This window comes from Haliotis rubra, unplaced genomic scaffold (assembly GCF_003918875.1).
Source record: "Haliotis rubra isolate DU_JTF1 unplaced genomic scaffold, ASM391887v1 Scf8, whole genome shotgun sequence".
NCBI classification, from domain to species: domain Eukaryota; kingdom Metazoa; phylum Mollusca; class Gastropoda; order Lepetellida; family Haliotidae; genus Haliotis; species Haliotis rubra.
This window is the reverse complement of record NW_025767523.1, coordinates 4,818,235-4,844,072: the sequence shown is the minus strand read 5'-3', so window position 1 is coordinate 4,844,072 and position 25,838 is coordinate 4,818,235. Positions and strand designations below refer to the sequence as shown.

At 36.1% G+C, this 25,838-nt stretch overlaps 1 protein-coding gene across 1 annotated transcript in view; it reads right to left on the bottom strand.

Moving 5' to 3' along the window:
* Positions 1–17,573, bottom strand: part of LOC124261389 (zinc finger MIZ domain-containing protein 1-like) — a 165,949-nt gene extending 148,376 nt beyond the window's left edge. The window contains 1 exon segment of the mRNA XM_046695703.1: positions 17,062–17,573. The gene's annotated coding sequence lies outside the window, so the exon portion shown is untranslated.
* Positions 17,574–25,838: the final 8,265 nt, after the last annotated feature.

The following is a 25,838-nucleotide window of genomic DNA, read 5'->3' as shown; positions in this document are numbered from 1 at the left end:
TATGAAATCTACCTTCCTCGTCTGAGTATCAGAGCAAGCTGGCTCTCAGCACCTACACTGTTCGCCACTTGTCATAACGACACAGGAAAGTATCGGCCAGTCAATAATGCTCTTCAGATAATTAGTAATACCATCCTCAGCTGATTGGTCACTCACATTTATGGTCAAGTCCTTGACCGCTGTAATAATTAAAGCTCCGCCAGACCACAACAACTTAACAGGCTTTTCTTCTTCCTGACGAATATACTGATTAATTCATACTTTTAACTTATTAGTTGACAATTATTTCAACTTAAGCTTTTCTTCTTTCTGATGACATTTTTAAAAAAAGAATTCATTCATACATTTAATTAATAGGTTGATAAACTGTGACAAAAACTCATTAACTTCATCTCATCTATCAATATGTTTACATGGCAACTGATTGGTCATTCCTATTTATGGTCCAGCCATCGACTGTAATAATGAAAGGTCTTTCTCATCACACTATGTTAAACATATTTTCTTCTTTCTGGTGAATATGATAAACAACTATAAAAGCTCAGTAACTTGGTCTTACATATTAAAGGTCTTACATATTAAAGGTCTTACATATTAAACTACTGGCATGACAACTATTAATCATTACAAATCATTATACAATGATACACTTTAGCTTCCCATGAGGAAATACCATTGCATCATGTTCATTTGCAATTTTACAATCATATTTCATCATAGTCTTAAACATGCAATATCTTTCTAATAATTTTGTTTTTGTTCAGTAATAATTTACTTTATATTTTATAGAACCAAAAATACAGACAGATACAAAATTGTACCTGTTGCATAAATATTTACGTGATTGTAACCTAAAATAGTTGGTATGAGTTGTAATCAATTTGGACTTCACATAAAGAACCAACATCATCACAAAGGGATGACATATCTTATTAAATGCCTGTCATAGTTGATAATGTACAATCCATAAGGCCTAATATTATCCAGAAACTGAGATAAATCTGACCAATGAAAGCATATAACTACTTATATCTAATAATACTCACACAGAAGAACAATATTTCACAAATCTGTCCATCCTAAAAAAATACCTTTTTGATGTTTCTAATTAAGACGAACAATTCTCTGTCTAGCTAAGACTAAAAGTTGAGACCATAAGAAGTTCATATCTGATACATCGGAACATATCCATCATCTCTTTGACGCTGATTCACCGTTTTTTTGCTGCCATAAAAAGCTGTGTTAATCAACAGCATCAATCCAAGCCATTTCTGCCTGTACCTGTTCTCCCTGACTTAACAGTCTACTCGCTTGTACAATCTGTCGAAGCAAATAAGATGTGATAATGGCGTGATAACGACAAAGAGGCTACGGATATTTATCCTATCATAACCATGTAGAGGACGCTATTAGCATTAGCGTTATTGATCAGCGGAATCATATACATAACTTAGCAATCACTGCATGTATCAACACTGATAATTGCAATGGTTGTGAAAAAAACTGGCTTATCTTTTATCATGACTTGAGAAAATTTCAGATTGAAGTAATGTGCCAGAGCCACTTCATTGATTTCATATGCAGTATTGAAATCGAAACATGCACTTTTAACAGATTTTTTAATTTGTCAGTTAAGTTCCTTTTCAAAATAGCAACAAAGAAATATTAAAGGTTAGTCTATTTTTAATTTCACTGCAGCACATTATTGCAGTAGAACATCTAACATACTGGTCATGAATATTTCGGAAAAGTTAATACATATGTATTAATACACAATGCCATTTAGAAAGTGGTCAAATGTAACATATATTAAGTTAATAAGATTTTGAAATAATTGCATTTTATTTTTGGTCAAAATAATCTTTCCTCCTGTACCATTTTTATAAGTGTAATCAAGGGATCTAGACTTGTGGGTTTTTTTCCGACTTGAAAAATATAAATATATATGCATAGATTCCACAGTAATTATATATGACTAAATTTTTATTTTCCTCAGAACTTGGTTCTTAAATCTTAAGTCCCCTGGTATTGCTGGAATATTGCTATATGCAGTGCAAAACCATACCTACTCACTCACTCTTAAATCTTAAAGCCAATGAGACAACTATTTTCAATATTTTTCTCCACACGATCATGGATCATGATGATGATGATATAAACTCTTCAGGAAAACAGCACTAGAGGCTGATAATCATCCCGATATTGACATTGTGTCAATCAATCAACCACACGTCAAACAGTATGTCACAGAATGTTCACCAACATACAGCACATGCTTTCTGCAGCAAGTATTGAATTCATATGCATGTTTAGCCATACAAACATAATTATTTAGGGAGGTACTACTTTCAGCTCTCAACTGATCAATGAATTTTTTTTCATCGTTTGATCTCCTTAAGAAGTTCATTGATGTCAATAAGTGTTATTTACATCACCATGTGTTTCCTCATTTTGAGGATGATCAATTTCATATCTAGCACACATGATTGATCATGACGGTTTACGCCCAAACTGTTCGTATTCTTTGTGAAACTGGCCGATTTAATGTGATCATTCATAACATAGTTTGGTGTATACAACTCAGCATTTTATAGGCTTTCAGTCTTTTGTCAGCATCTTTCATGACCTACCAGTCTAAGCACAAGAATACTGTTCACTTCAAATATCACAGTCTATACATTGGTACTTAGTAGCATAAACAATACCACTGAACTCTTCAAATATCATAGTCTATACATTGGTACTTAGTAGCATAAACAATACCACTGAACTCTTCAAATATCATAGTCTATACATTGGTACTTAGTAGCATAAACAATACCAGCATCATAAACAATACATTGGTACTTAGTAGCACTAAACAATACCACTGAACTCTTCAAATATCATAGTCTATACATTGGTACTTAGTAGCATAAACAATACCACTGAACTCTTCAAATATCATAGTCTATACATTGGTACTTAGTAGCATAAACAATACCACTGAACTCTTCAAATATCATAGTCTATACATTGGTACTTAGTAGCATAAACAATACCACTGAACTCTTCAAATTTCACAGTAGCTTTGAGTGATATGCATATTTATACAAACTTTAACACTTTCTTTAAAAAATCAGTTTATATACACTTGGGCGTGTAACTGCACAAACTTTAGAGCTGTATATTTTAAATTTCACAGTACATAACTGGCACTTTAAAACAGAAAACCTATTTTTTAATCCAGATAACCAAGTCTACATTAAATAGACCAGCACTGCAGATTCACCTAAAAAAATACAAAAAAGCATGTTGAGCTGCTTTCCTCAAAACTAATATCCATCATCTAATTTACCCCAATAATAATTACTCTATGTATTCTAGCAGTTGGTGAGAAAATCAGAAACCATACAAATCATGGATAATACCTTCTGGTTTATTTAGTGATGTTTTGACGTAGATTATTACAGGACCACAATAACAGTGTAAGAATCTACATCAAAACCACTAAAGGCAATAAACCAGAGTTTTCATCAACAATGATTTGTTTTCTTCCCAAAGATTTTTCATGAAGCAATTTTAACATTACTACAGGCAACTAAGTTGATACGAAGACACTTGTAACAAACTGACAGATATAACAAACTGACAGATATAACAAACTGATATATATAACAAACTGACAGATATAACAAACTGATATATATAACAAACTGACAGATATAACAAACTGATATATATAACAAATTGATATACTGTATATAACAAACTGACAGAGATAACAAACTGCTTCTTTGGCCTTGTCAATTCCCGTACATTCTAGTCGAAATCCGTTAACAAACAACAGCAATAAGAAACAAAAAACAGTCGTCCCTTTTAAGTTCGTTTTAAACATAGTTTACTGTATATACTAAATATCAACATATATAAAACCCAACACCAAATCACAATCAGAAAAAAAGTTGCAACACTTTTAAACAAATTTACTTTCAGGTTTCCCAGTATATATCAGTTGTCAGGTGAATACTGTTGTCTATAACCAAGTACACCACTTAGTTCCCTTAAGGAGTGGGTACACCTTCAGGGTCTCCCGTGTGTACACGGCTGGATATCAACTGTCCATTACAATGCAATGTACAACACCGGGCTCCATAGACACCAGTATATATTTCCTATTATACCAATGCCACAAGCACAGCTCCTTTAAAATCTTCAAAGCTGAGTTCAGAAATGCGAAACACTCCATAAACACAACATATCTCTTTTCAGACGTTCTTTTGTTATCAACACGAGGGTCAGAAATATGGAGTATACATTTACAACAATCGTGATTTGCTTATATCAGCCACTGATTCTATAGACGTGTAAGAAACGATCGCTTCTTAAGCTCTTATGAACTTGGTGTGTAAATCCAGGGAATGTGTGTTAAATATAAATCAACATGTCCTGACCTGTTGTGAGTTCATGACAAGTCATTTTGCTATTGTTGATTTTGTCAGGCCCAATTGTACTCGTATCGGTGTAAAGTACTTACTTAAGTTGCATTCTTTAAATGTCGTCTCATAGATATACCTGTGTCTGACTTGTTAGTCTAAAGGGGGTAACAGCCCATTGCAACTTAACAGCCAGTCTTGTTTTAGATCTTGTCTAGAATTCCAGCCTTGTTTTCAACATTTGCTATCTGATGTTGTAGCTGTCCGTCTATAACTTTATAAGTAATGTTGCTATTTAACTTATGCTAACAGTAATGGCAGATTTGTTTGAAAACCACGAAAATTACATCAGACTTATTACAACAAACTACTAGAACCTCATGTATTTTATCCAATTTAAACATCGCAAATTTTTCTTTAAAAAATGTACGTGACCTCGCCTAATACATTCATATTTGAATTGATCTTAAGATAAGGTGTTAAGTTTTTATTGTCTGGTCCAGACTCGATTATTTACAGATGACCACCATATAGCTGGAATATTGTGACGTTAAAAAAACAACATTTTACGAAAAGCTGTTGTTTTGGTGGTATTCCACTGTTCAGGTGGTATTAACTAAAGATGATGCTTAAATCAAACAACCTTTTTTTCAGATTAAACATGTCAGTCAATTTTCCATCCCTTAAATCACATTTAGATCACAACCACAAGAATCACAAAATGAAATATACAACAAAATCAGCTGTCATGTCAATTTCAAACCATGTAAATTACACACTGAAACACTTAAATCACGCAATCAATTTCATTTTTTTTAATCTAAGAAATATTTTCATCACCTTAGTTTAAACACTGACACGTTTCCCAACTAGGAAAGCAGCTAACCCTTGCTCGAGTCAACAATTAGCAGATAAAGATGACACTTTTCTCCGTCAATAACTAACAAGCAGAGATGCAGATTTCTACAGGGAACTACTTGTGTCATCTGCACGATGTACAGGTATGTGGTCTTGAAGGCCTCAGTGAAGGAACACGCATTGTTAGCATGCTGTTAGCATGCTGTTGGCAAGCGGAGAAGGGAGCTAACCTCACACAGTCAAACGATCTTCCGAAAACAAACAGAGAAGACAACAGTTAGTTGAATACAATGACGGTCTTGTCAATTGCAAATGTCAATACCGACTTAGTTTCAGGTGTGAAAATTCAAGAAAGGCATCACAGGAATTTCAATTTTGAATGAAGTCCCACCCCAACCCACTAAAAGAAAAAAAAAAACAACAAATAAAAATAACCAAAATGTTCTCCAAATCTGGACCATTTTTTCATGCAATGATTTTTTAGTATTTAAGAATAAAAGATGCGTTTTCTTTGCCAGGTCAGTTGAAATAGAGAAACTGCATGACATGTTTCTCGACCAACACTCCACCATCAATGGCTTTAAGCCACAAAAATGTCCTGGTGGAGGTCTCAAATAGCACAGGATGTTCTTTTTTGTTTTGAAACAAAGGCAAGACAACCTTGTGTACTAAACAACGCTACATTCAAGATTTCCTTTATCAGCCTTTGTAAGCAGGGAGACAGATCGCTATATCTTCTGATAAAGATGTTATAGTCATAGCCTCTGACCCCTGACCTCTAAACCCCAACTATGGAAGGAGGGTTGAGATTATCTCCAAACATGTCCTCACTGCTGGCAATTGACAAGTCAACTACACATCCCTGAAACATTCAACCTTGGTCAAATACTGAAATTGACAAGATATGTGCCAGTTACAAACAACAGTGTATAACATCACTGACAGTGTGACTATAAGAACCACAGTATGTAACACTGACTGGTAATAATGGGAGGATTTTCACGGCAGCCTAAAATGTAACTTGACCCCGAAAATACCCCTTTTTCAGCTACTCTTATAGATTTCACACAATATAAACAAGAAGACCAGGATGAACTAACAAGGAACAAGCAACAGACAGGGCAGCCTTGATCACATGACACAATTTGAAGACGATTTTAGAGAGTTATTTTAGGGGTGGGGGTCCTCAAGTGTCAAGGATCCACACAATAGAAACCTCGTTACTGCTTTAATTTATCGGTCATATTCCAAAATAAAGGCACTTTCTTACAGATAAAATTCTCTTTGAAGAGTAAAGTACTGGATTCTTGGGTTACCTTAAACAGTCATCTGGTTATTAAAATTTTAATTAACATTTATCATAATTTCTTCTCCAAATCTAGAATTTAATGCAATTCCATTGTTATAAGAAAGACCAAATTATGATGTGCTATTCATAGAACTGTCATATTTAGCTCAAAGGTAATCACCTTGAATAAATATTATTTTGCAGTATATTAATTTGTGAAAAGATGATTTCAAAATCTTATTTTTCCAAAGTAACAATGCCGGAGTCATGATTTCAGTTTTATAGCCTAAAGCTGTATAAACCCAGCTGATCAATATAATGGCCAAGGATGGTGGATTAAAAATGAACATTTTTAAAGTATGAAATAAAATAAGGATAAAAAACACCTGTTTAAAATGAATAATAGCTTACTGGTCTGACAAACAGAACACGTCTCTGACAATAGTTCTTACATCAGTTTCATATTAATGTAAATCATTATGTTGGAATGATAGTCAACAAGAATGATGAGATGATCAAGTTAGGTTTTATAAAATGATAAATGTGGACAAAATGCTCACCGTGAGAATCATTTGACACTCACACCCACAGTTGAGTAACTACTAATATATTAGGACTGAAAACACTGGGACCAAAACACATTTTTGATGAGATGGTGTGAAAACGTCATTAAGAATCTCAACATTTTGAATCGTAGCTGACATTCAACACATAACCTTTTCATTTGTTAATAGCTTCAAGTCTGTTATTAAATTGCCAAATATACTACTCAATATTTGCAAAGGACCAAAATAGCCATCTTTTGTCAAAGGTGTGGCCCTTAACAAATGTTGGGTAGTATAACCCTGCAGATGTTTCACGGAGAAGAAAGTCGCTTGCAATATAATTACTCTTGCTATGATGTTGCAACTTTATTGAGCGAAGGATTACGACTGATTCAAGGTAGGATCACACGGTTCAACAAATTTATTTCCGTGGTGTTTTTATGACTTTTAAATGAAATATGTGGAACATTTTCTACATACACAAAAAGATACAATTCTATGGCCAAGGCAGTTCCTTTTGAAACCTATTTGCACTGATTGGGAGACAAGTCTTAGCCATTGTTGTCAAGTCAACTTAATTGATCTTGGAGTGAACACATTTTTTGTCCCTGAGAAATGAATAAATTTCTTCCATGTAACTCCACTTGCCAGTGGCTCTTCAAATCACTGCAAGACTATGAAAGGACAAAAACCTTCATAAAGAAGTCAGACTTTTTTTCATCTGACACAAAGTCATGCCTCCCGAGACCTGGGAACCACTCAAATCGCAGGGATTACTATCTCTTAGAATGGCACACCTTGCTACAAAAACATCTATTAATAGGCGAAACTCCCCAGGACTGCAAAACAAAACATATCTTCTGTGGAACACAGGGACCATCAGTTCCACTGTTGTATAAGATTTAAGATATAAATTTATTGTTTCATTAAAATCTGTTGATTTAGATATAAACACTAAGATTAATTGTTAATGGATGACATATTTTTCGTGGTTCTATCACAAAAAGTATATCAAACAATTTGTCTGTACAATTAAGGACCTGTTCAGAAACATCACTCATCTGCTAAGGTTGTTACAGGAATTCTAAAAGACACTGTTGAAGTGTCATGAAATGTTCCTACTGGAGGGGTGGTGGGGTAGCCTAGTGGTTAAAGCGTTGGCTCGTCACGCTGAACACCCGGGATCGAAACCCCACATGGGCACAATGTGTGAAGCCCATTTCTGGTGTCCCCCGCCGTGATGTTGCTGGAATATTGCTAAAAGCAGCGTAAAACCAAACTCAGTCAGTCAGTCCTACTGGAGAAATCAAAATTAGTTCTCTTCAATAATCAGCAACCATATTTACTACTCCGCCATTGTTTACGCCACATTCAGCCACATTCCTGCTGACAACATGTATACAACCAGACAAAACCGGTCACTGATATAATGAGCATTTTCAAGTTACGAGAATACAAAATTAACCAAGTTTCCACACCCAACCACCTGATCGTCTGAAAAGCATAGGAGTCTTAGGCAATCTTAACTGTCATACTATTGGATAGACTTATGTCAATCATAGCATTTGTGGAATACAGCTTCTTGAACATGAACAGACAATAAATGCACATAATGTGGTAATATCTCATTCTAACACAGCATACTCCTCTGCACTACAAATCTAGGTTTACTTCCACATTCAAGAACAACAATTCAAGAACATCTTGCAGAGGACACCAGGTCCATCACCAACAGCACATCACCAACAGCACATCACCAACAACACATCACTAACAGCACATCACCAACACATCATCAACAGCACATCACCAACAGCACATCACCAACAGCACATCACCAACAGCACATCACCAACAGCACATCACCAACAGCACATCACCAACAGCACATCACCAACAGCACATCACCAACAGCACATCACCAACAGCACAGCACATCACTAAATGAGAGTGACATCACCAACAGCATTGTTTTAATCCCCTCTAACCAATATCTTAACAATATCATGATACGGAACACCTTACACAATGTAACCATGTGAAGAATCAAACCCTTCTACATGATGAACACTTTAACCACTTGGCCAACTGCAGAATACATTAACACATTGAAAGTCTTATAGGCCTTTGTGCATGATTTTTACCGAAATTCAAAGAAAACTAGATAAGGTAGAGTTGTAAGGAACAAATTCAGACATCAACAACCGATTCCGGTTCTCCAACATCCTATTCCGGTTCTTCCAACATCCGATTCACATGGAAACTACCTACAGATAATGATTTTAACAAAACAACAATGCAGAGGTACATCAAACTGTCCATGACAGATGACTTGAAACAGGCAATGTGGTATAGACGGACTCAGTTAGTCACTTTGACATACTTTCCAGCTGTCTATTTTAAAGACATCAAAAAAATACTTCAAACAAGTAAAAATGTCACGTTTCAAAGAAGTTGCTCAAAGAAATCAGTTGTGGTATTCTTTTGATTGAGATACAACATTAAAGGAATCTGTAACGGGGCAACTGGTCCAGTGAGAAGACATTGGGAAAGTATTGGGAAATTATTTTTCTAATATTCCCTGAAATCTGATTGAACTCTGATAATCTAAGTGACAAAGAATGCTAACAGGTGGTATAATGAATTTATAGATGTCCACACAGGTGATACATTGCAAGTACGTACTTTTACTTCTGAGACCCAAATAAACAGCAACATAAAATTCACAATATTAACGCTTTTTATATTATTTATATGAAAACAAAAAACACAGATAAAATTACATTTTTAAAAATATGTAATATTCAATGATGAATACAAAGATATAAAAAGTAACGTAATTTTAAATGAATACTGAAAAAAGACAAAGAAAGAAGAAACTATGAAAACAATTATAAAGTTATAATTCAATTATTGAATTAAACATGTACTAGCATTGCATTACTTTCAGATTGGTTCCCTACCTGATATGATGAATTGCGTCAGGAGTTGTCTCAACATGACCAGAATTATGGAGTCCACTGATAACAGCAGACCGTTTTTTCGCACAGGTTCTACTTGATACAGCTATTTTCCCTCCAGTAGCACCACGCTGGTCTCAAATAACCACCCAATCACTGATGATAGTCACTTACAAGAGCTACGGAGTGACATTTTCGCCTTATCAAACACAGCAGCGACTTAAAATCGATCTGTCATAAACCAGATCAGAAATAAGCAAACCTTACTTATCAATGTTCGGCCCTGCCGAGGATCAGGTAAATAACTCATAGACTTTCCATCTCTATGGGCAATGCATGGCATACCTGTTCACAAAGCTATTGAAATGTCTGACTTCATATTTGGCTAAATAGAATGGAACAGCCAATCACAGATGTTGATTTATGACAGATTTGTGTCCCCTGACGCTTGCTCTATTCTATGTGGCCTGACGGAGTGTAAATAAAGGAATCATGATATCTCGTTTATTGTGCTGGAATATTTCACTGTGGGTTGCTTATCAATATGAGAGGGTGACTTGATAACCCTATCAGTTTATCATTTAAGGACACATTTGTGAAAATTTACAGTGTGTTTTACAAACAGCGAGTTTTATTATGTCACAACATTAACTGGAAATAATTACTAGAAATATAAAATAGATTAACTGTTTGACTGGCTTTTGGAAGTTGGTGAGTTAATGAGTAAACACATCTTTATAGACAAGTTTTTGTTTACTGCATATTGCAAATACATACTAAATTTAATACACAAAAAGTTGTTACCTATAAATGATTTATACTTAAATATATAAAAAGAGCAAAACCTTATCTATTTAATAGCATGGATTAAAGGGCACCTTAAAACGTCAGTGGAATAAGTTTTAAAAAGTCATCCTTTTCTCTTATTTTGAAAGTTATGAATTGATTCATTCAAGATTTGACAGCTTTAAATGACATATCTCTCACATAAGTTTGATTGATAGAAAAAATATATCATGAAATATGATTTATTAGTACAAAAATATATATGTGATGATGGAAAATTACATCAGTGGCCAAAAACAACCCCCCTCATATAACCATACAGATATATAAGTAAGTAAAAACACTCTGACAGTTCATATTTCTTATCTTAATGATAACTTGGTACCATCTTATGGTGGGACAAATCCTGATGATGCACGTAGATGTCAGACATATTATTAAAAGTCTTTGACTTGATAGAATGACAAGTGCCATACATCACATTTCTTCTGAGGATATTCATATAAATACAGACATAACATACTTGTAATGTAACATAATGTTGTAAATCCATACCACACATTGTTGTGTTAGCTTCAAACTTCTAAATGCCCTTCAAGCTTCTGATACTGGTATTGATCTTAAAATTGGTTCTGACAAAATTACCATTTTTTATTTTTTGCAGTTTCCATATTTGAATGGAAATTTCATGTGATATTTATACTTATATGACTACAATCAGAACAGGATTAACTGGTGGAGCGAAGGAGATTGACTGTGTGTGAAGTGAGGATTCTTACAATGATCGACAATAACCTGCATCTGATATCCATTCCAGTGTTGTATCAACATAGCTCGTCTAATGTACACAACTTACAACACAATTTAGGTATCGACCATTTGATATTTTGGATTGTTTTCTATAAATCATTCCTTCCTGAAAATAGTAGAAAATACATAATTTGTGCTTCAGGTTTATCCCCAATAGTCGCTGGATGTCGTGAAGAAATTGTGTTAGAAACCCAAGTTCTGAAACAGTGACTTATAAACCCCGCTTTTTAGGACAAATCATAGCTCCCACACTACCCGAGTCCAAGAATATTGCTGAAGTCTTACAATGAATTCTCTCTACCCTTCCAAAATAATTATGAACCATTTAATTATATACAAAATTTTAAGAAACTACATAAAAGTGTGTCTTCATTGATTATCTAATCATATATTCATTTATTGTCAAATAAGTCAGCAATGAATGCTGCTCAACTTTCCAAATACAAAGAAAAGTTTGCAAACGATTGAAGTTGATCACAGGCTGATTGCATGTATCTATCTGTTTGTCTGTCTGTGTCTATCTGTCAGTCTGTCACTAACATCAACTGTACGTTCATATATATTCATATATTTTAACTAATCCCATATTATTTCGTACAATGTCATATATACATTTTCCTACAAATATCATTTTTCTGTTTTAAGGAAACTGCACTCTCAAGCACAGAAACAATGTCTATTTATATACTAACCTACTGAAATATATTAAGAGCACAACTTAACTGGCTGCTACTGTTCTCTTGTCACCTAGAAATGTACGTGTGTTTTCTTGAAATAAACTCACCTCTTTTAAAAATACCATCTTTCTAAACAGGAAAATGTCACATACTTGATAATAGAAGGAGTGACCCTGCATCTTTAACATTGAATAGAACATAGTGTAACAACATTTTTGTGGCTATCATTGAATAGCCTTTCTCTTGATCATGCTGTTGAAACATACAAATACGAATGACGTACGTTACACGTAATTTGAGAGCACGTACAACAAAAGAATTTCAAACAGGGTCTAGGTACAGACCCCCTGAGGAAATCTAGTCACATTGTTCGTTACAGTTTGTCTTGAAGAAACAGCCTGATGTGTTTATCAGACAGACACAATACAATGAGTGACTTTTAAGGTGTTTTCATTTCGGATGGAAGTTATAAACCTATTTCTTATAGTCTTACAAATCATAAATCCCACCTGTATAATTTTTTAAGGCTATTTTAACCAAGTTTTTTTCTCAATGTTACTCAGCTATTGAAACAGTTTTAACAATCTAAAGAACTCTTGACACGTTTCCATAAGGTATAATTATTTTTTTAAATTTTCAACCTGAAATTGTTTTCAGAAATTGAAAGCTGTTGTGAATGCACTGAAAACATATCACCAGCTATTCAGTTTTAAAAGGGTGAACCTGCAAAATTTGTAGCATAGGCCATTACATTAATGTATAGAAACTCACAATTCTCTTTCAGGAAAAACACCAATTTGCTACAATGGACATCCCTTTTGACTTTCTTAAACAGGCTCTCCATGCAATTCAAGTTTCGCACTGTGTACTTTTTACAAATAGTCCCAGACAAGACAGCGTCTATTGGGTCTACGAAGTTGTCACGCAGTGCCTGTGGGGGCCTTGACTATTGTCAGGGGGAAGGGGGAGCTGTATGTATTACGACGATACACCCCTCACCTATGGCTGAACATTCCACCAACACCTATAGCGACAGATAATCACGACACACCAAGATAGACATGTTGGTTGTGACATACCACTGACAACCCTTGCATGAAATATACACATAATTACAAGTAGAACCAATTGTGGCCCTTTGAGACAGTCAGTTAGCGAATCGTTTTTTAATTGCTATAATTACTTGAACCTGTTGTTTATCACATGGAACTGAAAGGTTTAAGATATTTACATATTATTTACCATGGAGAGGTTTATATTTTGTTACTGACAGCTGATAAGCTTAAGTGTACACATAGTAAGAGACATGATATGTACATACATGGCAGCATTTTGACACCCTAGAAATATACTGCCAAATCCTTGATGCTATTGCTTGCTTGTTTCTGCAAATGCTAAGAGAATTATTTGAACTTCAATTACTTATTTTCAAATGCCTTTGCATTTGAAACTCTCGTCATTTCCTAAATTTTCATTAAACTCGTTGGGATTCCTCACCACTGATAAATTAGATATTTCGATATTTAAATCCTGTAGGTATTGCTATTCATTGTCTCAGTTCTAATAATTCATTTAAAGCATATTGGTATGCTAGTGTTTAAAATAAATGAAGGTATATTCTCTTAAATGTTTGTAACTTGAACCATCTTATTAAAAATATATTCCAAAATGAAATACCAGGAAGATTGATACATGATACAAGATCTAATGTGTACATAGAGACACAAAAGACATCCTTTTTGTCAATATGTCTTAAGAGTATGATAAAACAAATATTCACATGAAATCTAAACATTGGAAGTAGAAGAACAAAATTGCACGTAAATATATTAATATATACATCACAATATGATATTGCATAAACAGAAGACTATTTCCTGTTTTAGAGACAATATTTTGTATTGAATTGTATCAAATCACCTCAAAAACACCTAAACAGATTTTTCAATACAGACATAATCAGTCAATTTTCAAGGCATTAAATTCTTCCGAACATCTTTAATGATGAGATTCTGTCTCCTAACAGTTAAAACTTGAGCAAAATGTCAAGTAAGGTCAAACAAGGTTAGCATTAACGAATTCTGAAGCAATGGCGATGATTTTTCCTGAGTATGATTGACAGGCGGGAAGACGGACAAGTGACAACTGTGTAATTGACAACCCCATTGATTGATTGATTCCCACACAACCCTGTCGCTAACACACAGCCAAACTCATTCACCATCACTGCTGCCACTTTGTTTATGTTACCAATTATTTATTTATTACTCCATATATGCGATCAATCATAAACCATTAGTTATTTTGTACTGCTTTAAAGCAAATCGTATGTATATGGTACACTAGTCTACGATGTGATTGCTATTCAAAAAGGTTGTCAATATCAGTGCATCACTAGAACAGAGAGAGAAAACACCTCCTGCAGATATTGGTGGTTCATTGTACATTCCCATTAATCTAGTCACCTGTCAATCAATAATTGTCACCAATGCAAGAAATTATTCATAACATTTCTCTTGACAATCCTAAAGTCTTTAAAAACCTGATTCCTAAGCACCTTTGAAATTATTGATTCCACTGAAACCATTCTATAACCAACCTTCAATCATTTCCACTGGAGGCAGCAAGGAGATGTTAGAAATATATTTACTTATTGAACCAAAAACTAGGTTAATGAAAAAGAATCAGTTTCTTGACAACTGCAGCCTCAGTTACACCACAGTATTATCAAAACCGATAAGTATACAAATTATTCAAATTTCTAAAAGAAATGCACAATTTTTCAGTTAAAAACTTCATCTAATAGTTATGAGAGCATCTCTTAAACAGCACACTACTTTCTAATACTGATTCAGCTAACAGTGACAAATCCCTGAATGTAATTAAACATCTCAATACTTTATCCATTTATGTAACTTTTAGTTATCTGTGTAAGTCTGAACACCCATTGAAGGCAATGTAATGGACACTGTTATACCACAAAAGGTGGAGAGTTTTAAAGGTTTGATGTTAACTAATCAATTAAAGTTCCTGAAAGAAACGCTAATAGCAGCTCATCACTGTCAGATTGCCCGATAGCCTGATGGGAAGAACGTGATAACAATCTGCTTGAAGGAATACAACAGATTCATGCCAAGCCTGCTTTAACTCCAAAGCCTGTGTTGCTAACATAATAGGTCCCTAAATCTCATCAATGGCCCAATTGGCTTGACCACTGAGTCCATGTGGTCAGTCTGTCCCTCCCACCACACTCTTAGCTGTTACACACCAGTAAATATTAGGAGATTTGATAATGGCCTGTCATCGTGATGAAGCAAAACAATGGTTGATGAATCAGGAGTGAAAACACAACCTGCTTCAGGGGCACAAAACGGCCCCTCCCAACAAAAAGTTTCATACCCTCTGGACACTTTTTAACCTGTGGGATATATACAGATCTGTCACCAGGTTATAAAATTATAATTAATATACAGAATAAAAACACTATCTGTTTATGACTCCCTAAATAGCTGAATCGCAAATAAAAATGTTGATACCTACTTGGCCCATTTTTCACTTGGTCATACATACAGATTTGTTACGATGAATGAAAAATTATGTTTTAACATAAATAATAACCACTACCTGTTCCTGTCTCCCCAAATAGCTGCCTACTAATAATAAAGATGACACCTACTTGGCCCCTTTTTAGGGGAATGTATATAAAAAATTATAAATGCACGATAAATCAAAACAATAATCAATTTAAACAGTAAAAAGCTAGCCTGTCTGACTCCTTAAAGTTACCCTTCCTATATGGAGTTTAACACCTAAACCGGACCCTTTTTAGACCAAGGTCCTCACAGATCTGTCATCACACTGAATCAAATGATGTTCAATACTTAAGTGAATAAAATACCTGTTCAACTCCCTAAAGTGGCCTCTTTCCAAGAAATGCAGCTTACTAACAATGCTGGCCCCATTTTTAGATCATTGTACATAGATATTTGTCATCACTGTGAATTAAAGGATGTTTAATATCAGAGTACAAAAATTCCTGCTCAACTCCCTAAAGTGACTCGTCTCAACAAAAACACCTATCACCCAAAACAGCCCCTTTTTCGGTTGGGGTACATAAATATTTGTCATGCAAAGAATCAAATAATGTTAAATACTAGAGTAAAAGTAATACCTGTTTCCCATGGTCTAAGACCCCTATAGGTGACCCCTCCCTTCTGAACGGAAGGACCCCACCCTCAGCTTGCCCTCTCCCCTTCAGACAGTGACTTGTGGGTTAGGAACCCTCCTCGCTACTGGCAACAATTCCTAACACCTAATCTCGTCAATAGACAAATCATTTGATCTCCAGCTGTGGTGTCTCTGCTTCTCCACCCGAGATTCCTCTGTCACCCCTCACCCCCCTCTCTGTCCCACCCCCCTTCGGCCTCACTGAGCCCCATAATCTGTGGAGACAGCAGCTAGTAATCTGTGTTTGTAACCTGCGAGTTAACTGCCGACTCGGCTAGGCTGTAAAAACACCGACAACACGTGCTGAACTTTGATCAACAAACGAGAGCTTTTTAGCAGGGCTTGTCAAAAGAGGGTACACTAGCAGGTGAAAAGCGTTAAAGATGGGCCCCTACAGTCCACAGGAGGGACTGTCACCCCCTAAATCTCCACCCCCCTGCCTGTGTGAGGTGTGAGGGGAAGGAGCAAGCCAAATCAGCAGGCACACGTACTTACGTTCAATCATCGTCAATTACTGGTCCATTACACTGCTTCTTGCCCTGTCAATGACTCTAAGCCGGCGGTAGTACTTGCGTATGATCACCGGATCACTCCCAATCGGACTATCACAGTCAGAGGCTGGTGATGCATGCAGTTTAACAAGAGAGGCAGCTAGCCGGTAGGGTCTGGCTGACAGTCTTGCTAGGCTAATTCCTGGTTTTCCTTGTCTCTCAGTGATCCTACAATTAGCTGAGAAAGTGTGCTGTGGTCTTGCAAACATACACTAGGCCGTCTTCCTTCTCTCTTAGTGCTCGATGTGAGAACGGTAATTCTATCCTCATTCCAACCATCAGCTCGTCTCAATTGTTTTGCCCCGCACCAGTTACCTCCCCTTGGCCGTGTATCAATCAATCGCCTGAGCTGTGACCCTCACAAGTCTCGTTGCCTCTCCTTCGCCTGGCCCATTCCACTTCAATCAAAAGCCGGCTCTCGTCTTCTCTGTGGGTTCTGGATTCACCAGTGTTAAAATAGCTGCTACAGCCCGGCTAGCATATCAATTAGAGATAAGCTCTATACACACTGCCACCTTACAATAGTCAGTGATATACTGCATGTACTTGAACCCCCCCCACTACCCCACCATTAAATAGGCGCTGCCTTACAATCACAGGCAAGGTGCCACCCGGTCCCTCGCTATAACGCGACACTAATCAATTTCAACCTCTCATCCTTCAGTCATAACATGCCATTAACCAGGCATGAGAGTATGATTTGTAGATACCACTATTAACTATATGCCAATTGAGACATGTCACACGAGCAGTGTGCCACAAGCCTTATAACAGTTCACAGTGTGTATATTGTTAGCCATGCTCACTGGCTTGATCAACAAATTTGAATGTTGCGCTTTAATCTGTGATAAACGCATACATGATCCACTCGGAGAAGGGTGAGTGCACATCGCTGCTGTGGAAATTGGGCTTTAATTCTCATGTCATTATCTTCTCCGATACAATCGCTATTATTTCTCGTCATGTATATCACCCCATAATCATGGTTATCACATGTAGTATCAATATTGATACATGATATCATGAATGATACAGTAATTAATAAAATTAGACACAAAAAGAAAGATATTTGAAAATTCCAGAGATCTACGCGCAAGAAATTGATGGTATTGCCTTATTCTTTTCAAGAATTCCTGTTAAATGACAATACACTTTGCTACAATGTTTTGGCGTCTAGATTTGCTAATCTTATCTTCTAGTTTTTACTGCAGCATCAGATGATAATTGAGCACACGCTTCCATCTGAAGGAAAGATGAACAGTTTGGGGCAGATCCATTATCCTGTTCCAAGAAACAAATCTTGGATGTTTCTTTCAGGAATTTTCTCCTTCAGTCATATCAGACAATTTTTCCCTTTGGGTGATTTGCCCAGTTAAACTTCTGACCAAAACTTAAAGAAATTTTCCTGATTTTTTTTCTGAAGCATTAAAAAATTATTAGGATGACCAAAATGAAATATATATTTTAAAATATCACCACAATTTATTGTTTAATCATTTAACTTTTAACAACTGTAGCCAGTAATCTTGAATAAAAACAGCACCATTTGAAAAAATCACATCCACTGTTGTCAGTGTTGTTCATATTTCTTTTATTGCTCAAATCTGGCAGTGGCCAGTAAATAACGAAGTTTCAACCAAGCAGGTCAGTGATTGATCCATGACACACAATCAATCAAGTCAATGAGGTTGACTAACCAATGCATTAAGTCAACTTGTCGTAAGAGGTGACTAATGGGATCGGGTGGTCAGGCTCGCTGACTTGGTTGACACATGTCATCAAATCCCAATTGTGTAGATTGATGCTCATGCTGTTGATCACTGGATTGTCTGGTTCAAACTCGATTATTTACAGACCTCTGCCATATAGCTGGAATATTGCTGAGCACAGCATAAAACTAAACTCACTCATTAAGTCAAATATACAACCACAGATTGTTGGAAACAAAATCTTAACCAGGAAAGGTGAGATTAAAATTCTTCAGTTGTATCGCCCTGCTACATTAATTTTCATGCATTCTATTGTACAGATATGCTTACTATAAAAATTAAAAACCAATAGAGATAACTTTAATAATAAAATTAAAGAAACATAAAAATTAAAAACTCCAGAACACCCAAAAATAGGAATACAAACATATGAAAATATTTTGTTTGTAGATGTTTTATACATAAGGCAATACAAAATGAAGAGAAAACACAAAATAAATAAAAAAGCAGTCAAATTCCTATAATCATTTTGATTATGAAAGGTTTACATTCCGTCTTACCACTGGAAGAAAACTGGCACTCTACCCAAGCTGGATAGGAAAACCCGCCTATTCTTGGAAAGGTCAAAGTTCCCTTGGTTTGAAATAAAATCTCATTGCAGAATATAATTTTCTGTTAATACTGATGAAAAGCTAGATTGCAAAATTTCAGAACTACAAAAACTCACAAATATCTAAATATTTATGCAGTCATTCTTAAATTTCAAATTGCATTCGTTGTGTTTTTGAAAGAGTTTGACATAAAAATAGACATCCATCTCATGATTGCGTTTGGAAAATGTCAACACTTAAAATTACTTTCTCCTAATCACTAGTACCCAATGTAATATTGACAGACGTGTCTATAAGACTCCTTGTTACACAGGGAAATGATATCTTTTGAAGACTTGTTACAGAATACATCATGTGTGCTCAATGTTACTATGATGGTGATCATATACATGTACAGATAACTGAAAATATTAATAGTGATCATATAAACCATGAGTAGATTGTGTTACAGACTGTAACTTCTGACTTCTCAACAAATATAAAACATGTCTGGGCAGAACGGCTTGGGTAGTTTTAATGCCATCTTTAATGGTGTAAGTTAGACATCTGGTTTATTGTTTAATGTTCCACGTAGCAATGTTCATCGGCTATAAGATTGAGGTCTTAAATAATCCAATCTGGACCACACAATCTAATGGTTGACATCATGAGCATCAATCTACACAAATGTGATACAACAAGAAGACAAAGTCATCAATATCCCCTGCAATGGCAAAATACTCTTCATGATTATGTCTACGAGTTATGATTATGTCAAATATTTAGGTGTGTATATAGAAAAGTGGAAGGAGAGTATTGAAAGGTTTTTAAAGTTCTGCTCCAGAAAGGAGCACTATCACCAATTTCAGTCTAAGTCAAACTTGTTGCCATGGGAATGCCAAAAATATTTTATTCAGAAATCCAAAACTACCAAAAGGCACCAGTTCACCACCAGACCAATCTATGTGACAAGTTTGGTGAAGAAATAGTGAACGGTTTTAGAGTTCTGCTCCGGAAAAGAGCACTACCACCAATTTCAGTTTTAGTCAAATTTGTTGCCATGGAAATGCCAAAAATATTTTATTCAGAAATCCAAAACTACCAAAAGGCACCAGTTCACCACCAGATCAATATGTATGTGCCAAGTTTGGTGAAGAAATAGTGAACAGTTTTAGAGTTCTGCTCCGGAAAAGAGCACTACCACCAATTTCAGTTTTAGTCAAATTTGTTGCCATGGAAATGCCAAAAATATTTTATTCAGAAATCCAAAACTACCAAAAGGCACCAGTACATCACCAGACCAATCTATGTGACAAGTTTGGTGAAGAAATAGTGAACGGTTTTAGAGTTCAGCTCCGGAAAAGAGCACTACCACCAATTTCAGGCTAAGTCAAACCTGTTGCCATGGAAACAACAAAAATATTTTATTCATAATTCCACAAAACTACCAAAAGGCACCAGTACACCACCAGATCTATGTACAGTATGTGGCAAGTTTGGTGAAGAAATATTGAATGGTTTTAGAGTTCTGCTTCCTGGAAAAGACAAATGTGCACGGATGGACGGACAGATGCACACACGGACAGAGTCCATTTTAATAACCCCATGCAAAACGCGTTGCGGGGGATAATTACATGCCTCTACCAAGTCAGTGAGGGTGACCACCTGATCTTGTTAGCCATCTCTTAGACCAAACATGGGTTGGAGAAGACCAATTGTAACCCATATCTGCAAGGATAAGTAACATCTTGTCTCTGACATGAACACGTTTTAGGTCTCTATAACAGACTAGTTGGGGTGGCGTAGCCTAGTGGTTAAAGCGTTTGCTTGTCACGCCAAAGACCCTGGTTCAATTCCCCACATGGGAACAATTCTTTCTGCCCATTTCTGGTGTCAACTGCCGTGATATTGCTGGAATATTGCTAAAGCGGCATAAAACCATACTCACTCACTAACTACAACCGAATCATCTCTCATCTACCACCGATCTCGTTAGTCATCTCTTAGGACAAGCATAGTAGATTAACAACTAGGCTCTGATATGAACAAATTTTTAGGGTCTCTGTAACAGACTTATCCCTCGTCTACAAATGACAGTGACCTGACATTTCACCATTACTTGTGTAAAGAACACTATGATACTTTGGCAGAAATTTTCATTGGAAAATCTTTAGAAAACCTATGAGGTCCATCTTCTAATAGATTAATCATCTAAACTTAAGGATAGTAATCTTCTGCTCAACACATACACTTATCATTTCCTGCTAACATGATTGACTGTTCAGTTCTATATTCTCCAGTTTCAGCTAACATGTTTGACTGTCCAACTTGACATTAATCAGTACTTGCTCACATGTTTGACTGTTCAACTCAACATTAATCAGTACTTGCTATCATGTTTGACTGTCCAACTCGACATTCACTGCTCCTGCTATCATGTTTGACTGTCTAACTCTATATTCTTCAGTTCCAGCTATTATGTTTGACTGTTCAGCTCAACATTAATCAGTACTTGCTATCATGTTTGACTGTCCAACTCGACATTTATCAGCTCCAGCTATCATGTTTGACTGTCCAACTTGACATTCATCAGCTCCAGCTATTATGTTTGACTTTTCAACTCTTCTTTCATTAGTTGCTACTTCAACAGTTGAATGCCCTCATCAAACATTCATCCACTGATCCTTCTCCCAGGGTACAAAAATGAAGCCAGATTGAAACAGTAACCTCAGGAATTAACACCAGTGTATTGACCACTTGATCTGACAAGATAACTAACAGCAGAAGCACATGACCTTGTCTGAAACCATGAAACAACCAGTCACAACAGGGAGAGGTCTACGGATATAAAACTTCTTTCTTATTAATATCAGCAACATTTCAGTGTAGCTACTAACACTGTTATCAAGCAAGTGATTAATAAGACACCAAGGAAGACATATTAGAAAGCAACAGCAGTAACAATGAAATGTTAACTATTAAACTGCAGCTAAAGTGGTTAACAGAACACTTTTGCAATCATGCAAACTCTAACAGGTGAAGACCCGTGAAGGTCCAGGTTAAAATTGATCTTCAGTAACCAATGCTTGTCGTAAGAGGCAACTAATGGGATCAGGTGGTCAGGCTCGCTGACTTGGTTGCAACATGTCATCATATCCCAATTGCGTAGATCGATGCTCATGCTGTTGATCACTGGATTGTCTGCTCCAGACTCGATTATTTACAGACCGCCACCATATAGCTGGAATATTGCTGAGTGCGGTGTAAAAATAAACTCACTAAATCATCAATGATTAAATATGGGCCTCTACAGTACACAGGAGGAACTGTCACCCCTTAAATCTCCACCCCCTTGCCTGTGTGAGGTGTGTGGGAAGGAGAAGCCAAACAGCAGGCACATCTACTTACATTCAATCATCGTCAATTACTGATCCATCAACAGCAAGGGACGGTGGGGGTAGCCTAGTGGTTAAAGTGTTCGCTCGTCATGCCGAAGACCTAGGTTCGATTCCTGACATGGGTACAATGTGTTAAGCCCATTTCTGGTGTCCCCGCTGTGATATTGCTGGAATATTGCTAAAAGTGGCATAAAAATAAACTCACTCACTCACTGACTCCCATCACCACAATATTTTGTGAGTATGCTTTGTTTTACATATATAAGTTGTATTTCATATTGGAAATATGTTTCAAAACATCAAACACAAATTCAAATTAAATAGACCCTTGAAGGTCCGGGTTAGAATGAACCTTCAGTAACCCATGCTTGTCGTAAGAGGCGACTAACAGGATTGGGTGGTCAGGCTCGATGGCTTGGTTGCAACATGTCATCGGTTCCCAATTCCGCAGATAGATGCTCATGCTGTTGATCACTAGATTGTCTACTCCAGACTAGATTATTTACAGACCGCCGCCATATAGCTGGAATATTGCTGAGTGCAGCGTAAAACTAAACTCACTCAAATAAAATAGCAATATCTATAGTGTCATTGTCTAAAAGTAGATTCACGGAACATTAAAGCAATGTAATGATAAAGGAGCATAGAACATGTCTTAAGATGTTATTACATTTGAGCAGTGTGTGATTTGTTTTGAATGTGTTATAATGTCATTGCTTAAATAGTATGAGGGAAATCAAATCCAATAAACGCCAAACATTTCATCTTGAATATTAAAAAAAAAAAAATTCAATAGAGAAATAAATATCTTAAAAAATCACGATTTAACAGTAGACTCGCTGAATACAAAATATACCTTCAGGGGAAGCCATATCTCCTGGAAAGGTACCTTTAAAAAACCAATATTCTAACTAAATAATCAATGTCACTTGTAACCTTTGACCTTTGCCAACTTGTGGCAAACCTTTATCGTGCATGAACACACATATACTTTGTGTGTGACTGAGTGGCAGATAAGATGCACATCTCTTCTTCATGTGTCAGCCATATTGATTCTTCCTATCCCTTTCCCAATATGAATAATTCAACGATGTCAACTTCAGAGTTAATAAAATGTCAAGAATTATAATGCTACTTTATGTTAAAACTTTAATTCTGATATTTTCTTCTCCCTTTGACATGAAAACTTGAGGTCAGAGAGAGAGAGCTCCTGCAAAGCTAAAGACAGAAGTAGACGTTTGACTTGAGAAGGCAATTTGTAAGCAGTAGACGTAGGGGTCTTTGAAGTAATTCAATGCTTCAATTTTGAATCTTGTGAGATTATTGAATATGGCTAACCATGCTGCAAATCTTAAGACAATAGCTGTGCCCTAACACGTCAGAGAAAACAGAAGAAGGGAATTTTGAATTTCAAACCAAAGTCAAAGGAGATAAAGGTGACTTCAGCTTGAATTTGTGTCTACAATAACAGCTGAAAGTTGTTTTCATTTAGGCAAACGAGAAAATAAGTCGATCGATCAAAGCCTGAAAAACTTTTCCATTACTATATGGAGATGGTTCATGCATGTGTTAAATGAAATACTGTGGCTGAATATTTGCTATGAACTTTCCTCTGGTATGAAGGAATACACAAGAGAATATATCAACACAAATCTATCCCTAATATAATATCATTGGACATAGCTGGATGGTGTTCTGGTCACCCATAACACCTGGTGTTTCAACTTGGGAATAAGGTGTTATATCTCACATGTGTCTATCAATGAATGGCGTGATATGGTTACATTTTAAGAAACAGTTATCTCTTGTGTTTGAATGTGATATTGGTATGATAGCCCTGTTTCATTAACAAGGGCAATCTTCACTCGATTAAACATTTGGAGCTTGCACTTGTGCAACCAGAAACTGCAAAATGCAGCTTTATATTTATACCAACTTGGACCAAGAGCAAGTTAATATTTTGCTGTCAAAAGAGTGAGCAAGTTTAGTTTTTACCGCTTTTAACAATATTCCAAAAATATCACGACAGGCACACCAGAAATGGGCTTCACATATTTTACCCATGTTGGGAATCGAACCCAGGTCTTCGGCGTGACAAGTGAACGCTTTAACCACTAGGCTACCCCACTGTCCTGCTGTAAAAAGCTGGAATACATAATGATGTGGAACTGGCTTGGAGCAGCAAGTGAGTGAGTATAGTTTTACGCTGCTTTTAGCAATATTCCAGCAATATCACGGCAGGGGCTTGGAGCATTGACTCTGATGGCTACACAAACAGTGACTGGATGACTGTTAAAGTTCATGAATATGAACTAATATACAATGATCTTATCAGATCCAAAATAATTTTGCTTTAGTGACGTTTCAAATCATCAATACCAAAACACAGGCATATTATATTTGAGCAGCAGGTTCAACCTATTATTGTCAGGTGCAACAACTTTATATCATATGGTTGCACCGAGTGCAAGTAGGATTCATTTCTTTAAATTTGAGTCCTGACAACAGGTATGATGTGTAACTCACAAGATAATAAGTATTCTTGCAAATGACTGCAGTTGGATGTAAACACGCTCCATTTGTTTTCTCAGATAAAAGGCTGTTTTCTCAACAAACATCTATTCTATGCCATTAAGTTTTTAGTCACTTACGTCAAGAGGGAATGACATCAGCAGATGGATAAATAGGTCAACATGTTACATAATGCTGCATATTCATGTCTCAGTAGCGCTCCACAAGGGTGCATTGTGTCGAAGTGAAGGCACCTAAACGTCAATTTCATTAATGTACATGGTGCCTATTATTGTGGCTATAGTGCCTACAAATGTCATGCTACCAGGTCTACTGAGTGGCCTACAGTTACAGTGGAGGTATTTACTATTCTTGTAAAGGTAGAAACTGTGCTGAGATGTTTATATCAATGTAATCATTGTGACAATACCTTTAATCATGGTGTCCACTGATGTCTTGTAAGTAACTCTACACATGTGCCTACAGTTGTAATCAAGGTGTCTATTAACATCA